At 45.4% G+C, this 7,899-nt stretch overlaps 1 pseudogene; it reads right to left on the bottom strand.

Moving 5' to 3' along the window:
• Positions 1-7,098: 7,098 nt before the first annotated feature.
• On the bottom strand, positions 7,099-7,646 carry LOC133759087 (protein SET-like; annotated as a pseudogene).
• Between the last annotated feature and the right edge of the window lie 253 nt (positions 7,647-7,899).

Here is a 7,899-nt window from a genome sequence, read left to right as displayed (position 1 = left end):
CCAGACACTGTCTTTGGACAGCAAGAAGCGCTCACTGCCCCGCAAGGTTTCAGCTCCTAAGTGGAAGCATATCAATTACAAAGCTTGAACTGCCTATCTAATTCCCAGGACTACTTGGTGATTTCCAAAACATGGGCCTTAGTGCATAATTTATGCACTCACTTTGTAGCTTTGTAATTAAATCTGCAGAGGATTTGGAGAGACCTGGCTACACTGGCACAATTCCCTGCATATGTAAATCCACCATACTGGAGTGCAAAGGGATGATTTTGAACACCACCCTTCCCTGCCTATATAGCCAATGACAGACTGTGTTATGGCTACAATTCAGTAGGAAAGAGGCACTGAACAAACAAGCAAAATTAGAAAGCCTGTGAACTGATGGACCCACACATCCTTCCTGATCTGAATTCCTGTTACATTTGGGTTTGTACCACACACTCCAAATTTCTGATATCTATTTTGTGTGCTAAACTGTCCCTAAACAGGAGCACTGGTAAAAATAAATCTAACATTTATCAAGTGTTTATGGTATCCCGGCCCTGTGTGAGTGATTTCACATTCATGTTTTTTTTTTTTTTTTAAGTGGATGCTGGTGTCACAGGTGGCAGCTGAATCGCTATACAACAATGCCAGCCCCACTTTCATCTCTTTTTTCTTTAAGACTTATTTTATTTATTTGAGAGGCAGAGTTACAGAGAGAGAGAGAAGGAGAGACAGAGAGAGGTCTTCCATCATTGGTTCACTCCCCAAATGGCCACAACAGCTGGAGCTGGGCCGATCCGAAGCCAGGAGCCAGGAGCTTCTTCCGGGTCTCCCATGTGGATGGAGGGGCCTAAGCACCTGGCCATCTTCTACTGCTTTCCCAGGCCATTAGCAGAGAGCTGGATCAGAAGTGAAGCAGCAAGGACTCGAACCAGCATATGGGATGCCAGAACCACAGGCGGAGGCTTAGCCTAATATAACCTACTTAACCTACTACAGCACTGACACCCCACACATTCATCTAATTGAGTGTTTGTTCTATGCCAAGAGTTGGTTTGTGCCCTGATACATCTCTAAGTATCTCCAGTGATCCTTACAACAACCCTTCAAACTGGACATTTTAAAGAGGGGGACATGAGAACTTGATGAGGTCAGTAATCAAGCCCCAAATCCAACTTATCCATTAGGCAAAGAAGGCAGAGTTCTTAGGGCTCATGATACTTAAGGGGCCCAAGGCAGTATTTTAATTTTAAATTATTTTAAAACCTGAAGAAAATGAAAATCATAATAATGAATACATAACAATGAATCCAGCCTACATTATTTTTGTCTTTATGCCAACAAAGTCACATGTTTAGATTTTTTTTTATAGAAGAAGGGATCCATGCAGGTGAAAATGCTTAGGGTCCATAAAAATCATAGCCTGAGGGTGAGCGTTTTGGTGCAGCAGGTTGGGATGCTGCATTCCACTTCAATGTGCTTGGTTTGGGTTTTGGCAACTCCATGCTTCTGATCCAGCTTCCTGCTAATGAGCACCCTGGGAGACAGCAGATGATAATTCAAGCACCTGGGATGGAGCTCCTGGTTCCTGCCTTAAGCATGGCCCAGCCCTGGCTGTTAGAGCCTTTTGGGGAATGAAGTAGCAGATAAAAGAGCAATTAATCTATCATTTACCTACCTATCTATCTAATCTATATTTTTTTTCTCTCTTTCTCATCACTCTGTTTTTCAAGTAAATAATTTTTTTAAAGTCATAGTATGGCCCTAATTAGCTCAAGATGACACCATTGGTGAGGGACAGACAAGGTCAGTTAGGGCCTGTAAGCATGACTTACACTTTGATAGATGCAGGTAGAGGTTGAAAACTATGCTTTAATTTCTTTCCTAGCACCTAGTTTATAGGGATAGCTCGATAAATACTGCATTACATTGAAAGTCACCCCAGAGTGTCTTATACAGTGATGCTAAGGTTTGAATGTATGTGGCCCTGCAAAATGCATACAATGACAATCCCTGAAACTCCAAGTGATGGAATGAAGAGATGGGCCTTTGAGAGATGATTAATGCCCTTATCAAAGAGCATTGCAGGGGCCTGCGCCGGGGCTCACTTGGCTAATCCTCCGCCTGAGACGTCGGCTTCCCATATGGGCACCGGGTTCTAGTCCCATTGCTCCTCTTTCAGTCCAGCTCTCTGCTGTGGCATGGGAGGGCAGTTGAGGATGGCCCAAGTCCTTGGGCCCCTGCACCCGCATGGGAGACCAGGAAGAAGCACCTAGCTCCTGGCTTCTGATTGGCACAGCACCGGCTGTAGCGGCCATTTGAGGGGTGAACCAACGGAAGGAAGACCTTTCTCTCTGTCTCTCTCTCTCATTGTCTATAACTCTACCTGTCAAATAAAAAAAAATTAAATAAAAAAAGAGCATTGCAGAGAGCTGCCTAGTCCTTCCCTCTCTGCTGTGGAAGGACACAGCCCTCGTCCCATTTTGCCTCCTCCTACCATGTGAGGGTGAAGCAGACACTGAATTTGCAGGCTTCCTGATCTTGGACTTCACAATCTCCAAAACTGCGAGCTGTGAATGTCCTTTCTTCATAATTCACCCAGTCATAGGTAGTTTGCTCTAACAGCACAAATGGACTAAGACGAGTGAACAGTGTATTTTTTTTAAAGTTTTATTTATTTATTTGAAAGTCAGAGTTACAGAGAGAGAGAGAGAGAGAGAGAGGGAGAGATTCTCCATCCACTGGTTCACTCTCCAATTGTCCATAACAGCTGGAGCTGCACCTATCCGAAGCCAGGAGCCAGAAGCTCCTTCTGGATTTCCCATGAGGGTGCAGAGGCCCAAGGACTTGGGCCATCTTCTACTGCTTCCTAGGCCATAGCAGAGAGCTGGATCAGAAGTGGAGCAGCCGGTACTCGAACTGGTGCTCATATGGGATGCCGGCACTGCAGGTGGCGGCTTTATCCGCTATGCCACAGCACTGGCCCCAATAGTGTATTCTTTAAAAAAAAAAAAAAAAAGATTTATTTATTTATTTTAAAGTCAGAGTTACACAGAGAGGAGAGGCAGAGAGAGAGAAAGAGAAGTCTTCCATTCGCTGGTTTACTCCCCAATTGGCTGCAACGGATTGGAAGAGGAGCAGCCGGGACTAGAACCGGCACCCATATGGCATGCTGGCACTTCAGGCCAGGGCGTTAACCCACTGCACCACAGCGTCGGCCCCAACCAACAGTGTATTCTTTTTTTTTTTTTTTTACACTTATTTAACAGGTAGAGTTAGTGTGAGAGAGAGACAGAGAGAAAGTTCTTCCTTTTCCGTTGGCACCCCCCAAATGGCAACTACGGCCAGCGTGCTGCACCGATCCTAAAGCCAAGAGCCAGGTGCTTTCTCCTGGTCTCCCATGCGGGTGCAGGGCCCAAGCACCCAGGCCATCCTCCATTGCCTTCCCGGGCCACAGCAGAGAGCTGGACTGAAAGAGGATCAGCCGGAACTAGAACCCGGCGCCCATATGAGATGCCGGCACCGCAGGCAGAGGATTAGCCAAGTGAGCCATGGTGCTAGCCCCCAACAGTGTATTCTTACAGACTGAAGAAAACCCTGTGGATTTTTTCCCATCTGGACAATAGACCTGAAAATTAAATCTATGCATTTTATCAATTTGTAAAATTTTCAGATCAAAATATTAAATGGACATCTTTGCTTATGAATAAAGACACATGCCTGGACGGTGCTGCAGCTCACTAGGCTAATCCTCTGCCTGCAGCGCCGGCATTCTGGGTTCTAATCCTGGTTGGAACGCTGGTTCTGTCCCGGTTGCTCCTCTTCAAGTCCAGCTCTCTGCTATGGCCTGGGAGGGCAGTGGAGGATGGCCCAAGTGCTTGGGCCCCTGCACCCACATGGGAGACCAGGAGGAAGCACCTGGCTCCTGGCTTTTGATCGGTGTAGCTCCAGCCGTAGCGGCCATTTGGGGGGTGAACCAACGGAAGGAAGACCTTTCTCTCTGTCTCCCTCTCTCTCTCACTGTCTAACTCTGCCTGTCAAAAAAAAAAAAAAAAAAAGACACATGCCTTTTACTATACTTCAGATCTCTAACAAATCTCATGATTTGTGATTTCAGCATGATATCCTAAAAGTAAATACAATTATGTATATAATAAAATTTTAAAATCCACCCATTCATTTCCCCTGTCACTGTGCTAAGAACTGAGAATATTAAAACAAAGAAGCCACAGTGGTCACTGCCCTTGAGAAGCACGTTGTCAGCTTGCTCTATCCTTCCACAGAAAGTGAACATCCTCCATGGGAATGTTACTGAAGTAGCACAGGAGGTTCCATCTTATCAGAATGGAAACAAAATGATTTCTCACAATGAAGGCAACAATGGCTATCATTACAGAGGTTATCAGTGTCAAGACAGCATTCCTTATGTTCATCATGTCACATTCCTTTCAAAACCCTGAGCCCCAATAGGAGCCAGTGCTGTGGCATAGCGGGTAAAGCCGCCCTCTGCAGTGCTGGCATCCCATAAGGGCACTGGTTCGAGACCTGGCTGCTCCACTTCCAATCCAACTCTCTGCTATGTCCTGGGAAAGCAGTAGAAGATGGCCCAAGTTCTTGGGCCCCTGCACCAGCATGCGAGATCTGGAAGAAGCTTCTGGCTTCTGGTGTTGGATGGGTGCAGCTGCAACCATGTGGCTACTTGGTGAGTGAACCAGCGATGGAAGACCTCTCTCTCTGCTTCTTCTCTCTCTGTGTAACTCTGATTTTCAAATAAATAAATCTTTAACAACAACAACAAAAACAAAAAACAAAAAACCCTGAGCCCCACTAGTGCCTAGAGCAGCAGTTCTCAAGTGGAGGCCAACTTTGCATCTATGTGTGCGTGTGCACACACACACACACACCCCAGAGGACATTAGACAATTCCTGGAGACATTTTTAATTGTCACAATTGTTGATAGAAGTGCTGTTTGCATCTAATGAATAAAAGCATAAAAGCCAGGGACGCTGTTAACATCCTACATTGCAGAGGACAGGCCTCATAGCAAATTATCTAGCCCAAAATGTCAGTAGAGCTGAGATCGAAAAGTTCTGGTATTGACGAGTCAGATCCAATGCCCTCCAGCTGGAATGCAAGGCCTGGACCAATTTGGCCCTGTTCCACCTTTCTACTTTATCTTCCTCTGCCTTGTTCTGTGGATCCTCTGTCTTCCCAGGAAACTTAAGTTACAAACCTATCAGACCGTAAGAAAGTTAAAAGAGTGATTAAACACTTGGATTCCAAAGTCGGGCAGATCTGGCTGTGTGGATCCAGCCTTTACTATTTGTCCATTGTGTATGTGTCCTTGGGCAAGTTACCCACCATCTCTAAGATTTAGTCCCTTCCTTTCTAAAATGGGAATTAAACGGTCGTTGCTATCATGAGGACTGTATGAGATGATGCAAGTAGTCATCGCACACTGTCTGGTACATCTCTCTGCCCTGTGCTCTTGCTATTCTTGACTTCCCTTTTTAGGGCACTGAACCCAGGCTTCCTTGGTTCTAAGTTAATTGCCCAATGGTCCAGCTCTTCACCTGGCCTGAGAATTCCTGAAGAGTAAGAACTGGATCTTGCCTTTGCCTTCACAGCACTTGGCACAGCATCCTACACATAGTAGTTGATTAGTAAATATTAGTTGAATCACAATTTTGGCACTCTCTTTAAGAGAACAGCACCATGCCAACAGGTAAAAAAAATCCAGAATTCAAAGGAGGTTCTTTCTTTTGAAGCCAGTCATGATTTCCTCTGCTGCTTCCATTTCCTCTGCCGCCGCCCCACCCCCGTTCTCAGTGCTGGAGTCCTCCACGGTTGAGTACAGGCATAGTTCGTCAACGGCTCCTTCCTCTTTTTTTTTTGGTGTGTGTACACATTTAACTTTATTGTAACAAAGCAACTTGTACACTTTTAATGCTTAAAACTGAGTATCTTTCTTTTTCAGTGAGACAAAAAGAAAATTTAAAAATAAACAGGAACAAAATTACAATAGAGAATGTCAATTCTAAATAAGATCCTACAGGTTCTGCTGATTCTCCCATCAAGTGGCAGGGCTCAAGTCATCATTAGGAGAGAATTTTATTTTTTAAAGTGTCATCTTGGCTGGCGCCGTGGCTCAATAAGCTAATCTTCCGCCTGCGGCGCTGGTACCCCAAGTTCTAGTCCCGGTCGGGACGCCGGATTCTGTCCTGGCTGCTCCTTTTCCTGTCCGGCTCTCTGCTGTGGCCAGGGAGTGCAGTGGAGAATGGCCCAAGCCCTTGGCCCCTGCACCTGCATGGGAGACCAGGAGAAGCACCTGGCTCCTGGCTTTGGATCAGCGCGGTGCGCTGGCCGCAACAGTCATTTGGGGGGTGAACCAACGGAAAAGGAAGACCTTTCTCTCTGTCTCTCTCTCTCACTGTCTACTCTGCCTGTCAAAAAAAAAGTGTCATCTTAAACTGCAAGGATATCATTAAACATCACAATTAAACATGGCAAAGGAAAAGCCATGTTGTCAAAATGCCCACTTAACCCACCCAAACATCTCAAACCCACCATTTTCTGACCTTCTATAAACCCATGTTTTAAAGGTTTAAAAACAAAAAACAAACAAACAAAAAAAAGAAAAAAGAGAAAGTAGACAAATACATGTTGGTAAACACTAACTGTCTGTATCCACATAGAGACACAGTGTAATCTCTGAGCCCAATACACAGAGAAAGGAGGAGAAACGCTAGAATTGTATGCACGACCACACAGGGGCCTGGCACCCTCCAGCTTCCAGCAGAGCCAAGGGAGCAGGAGGGTTTATTTTTCTCACAGAGCACGGTGGTGTTGATTCCATACAGTTTTTGTTGAGACAAGAAGGGATAAAAATGAATTTGGAACGAAAAGGGGCAGAGATTCTTTTCCCATTGTATTCTGCTTCAGGTATTTTCCCCACAATAAGGTGAGAACCATGGTGTAGAGAAAAGAGACCTCAAAAACAGAGAGTCTGAGCACAAGAGGAAAAATAAAAAATAAAAAGAAGATGGCAACTTGTTCCCAAGGACTGGAGAAAATTAAAAAAAAAAAATGTTGGACTCCATCAGTGTTTTCTATTAGTCATCTTCTCCTTCATCCTCCTCTCCTTCTTCCCTCCATCATCATCTTCACCTTCTTCCCTTTCCTCCTCATCCCCTTCATCAATGTCTTCCAATCCTTCTTCTTCAGCATCATCATTTTCTTCTCCTCCTCCCCCTTCATCATCATACATACCAGGAACTAAGTAGTACTGTAATGGATTCGGCCATATCATTCTTGATGACCTCTCGTAACTCGTGTGCACCTGCATCAGAATGGTCAGTAAACCAGGTGAAGAAGCTCTGGCTCCTCCTGCTGCCTCTTCCTGCTGGCTTTGTTCTGCGTTTGACCTGAACATTTCGTCTTTGACTTGGACGTTTCGTCAGATCCTTTCCAGATTTCCATTTGATTTCAGTGGACTTTGAAGATGGATCACCACTCTCATTCAGCTGAAATTCTTTGGAGAGAACTTTATTTTCTAAGTAAGGATTTTCATCAAAAATCAGGTTACTCTGTAACCTGATTTAATGTCTTCAAATTCTGTCACTTCAACTCTGGTCAGGTAACGCAGCGTCTGTCTCTTCATCCTCCTCCCCAAGCAGTGCAGATACTTCGGATGGTTGACCAATGTTGGTACCCAACATTGCGGCGCCAGCCCAAAGTGATCTTTTAAAAATACCAATCTATGCCGGCGCCACGGCTCACTAGGCTAATCCTCCACCTTGCAGCGCCGGCACACTGGGTTCTAGTCCCGGTCGGGGCACCGATCCTGTCCCAGTTGCCCCTCTTCCAGGCCAGCTCTCTGCTGTGGCCAGGGAGTGCAGTGGAGGTTGGCCCAA

This window comes from Lepus europaeus, chromosome 5, assembly GCF_033115175.1.
Source record: "Lepus europaeus isolate LE1 chromosome 5, mLepTim1.pri, whole genome shotgun sequence".
In the NCBI taxonomy this organism is placed as follows: domain Eukaryota; kingdom Metazoa; phylum Chordata; class Mammalia; order Lagomorpha; family Leporidae; genus Lepus; species Lepus europaeus.
Note: the sequence above shows the minus strand (reverse complement) of the source record. Positions and strands in the feature narration are given on the sequence as shown.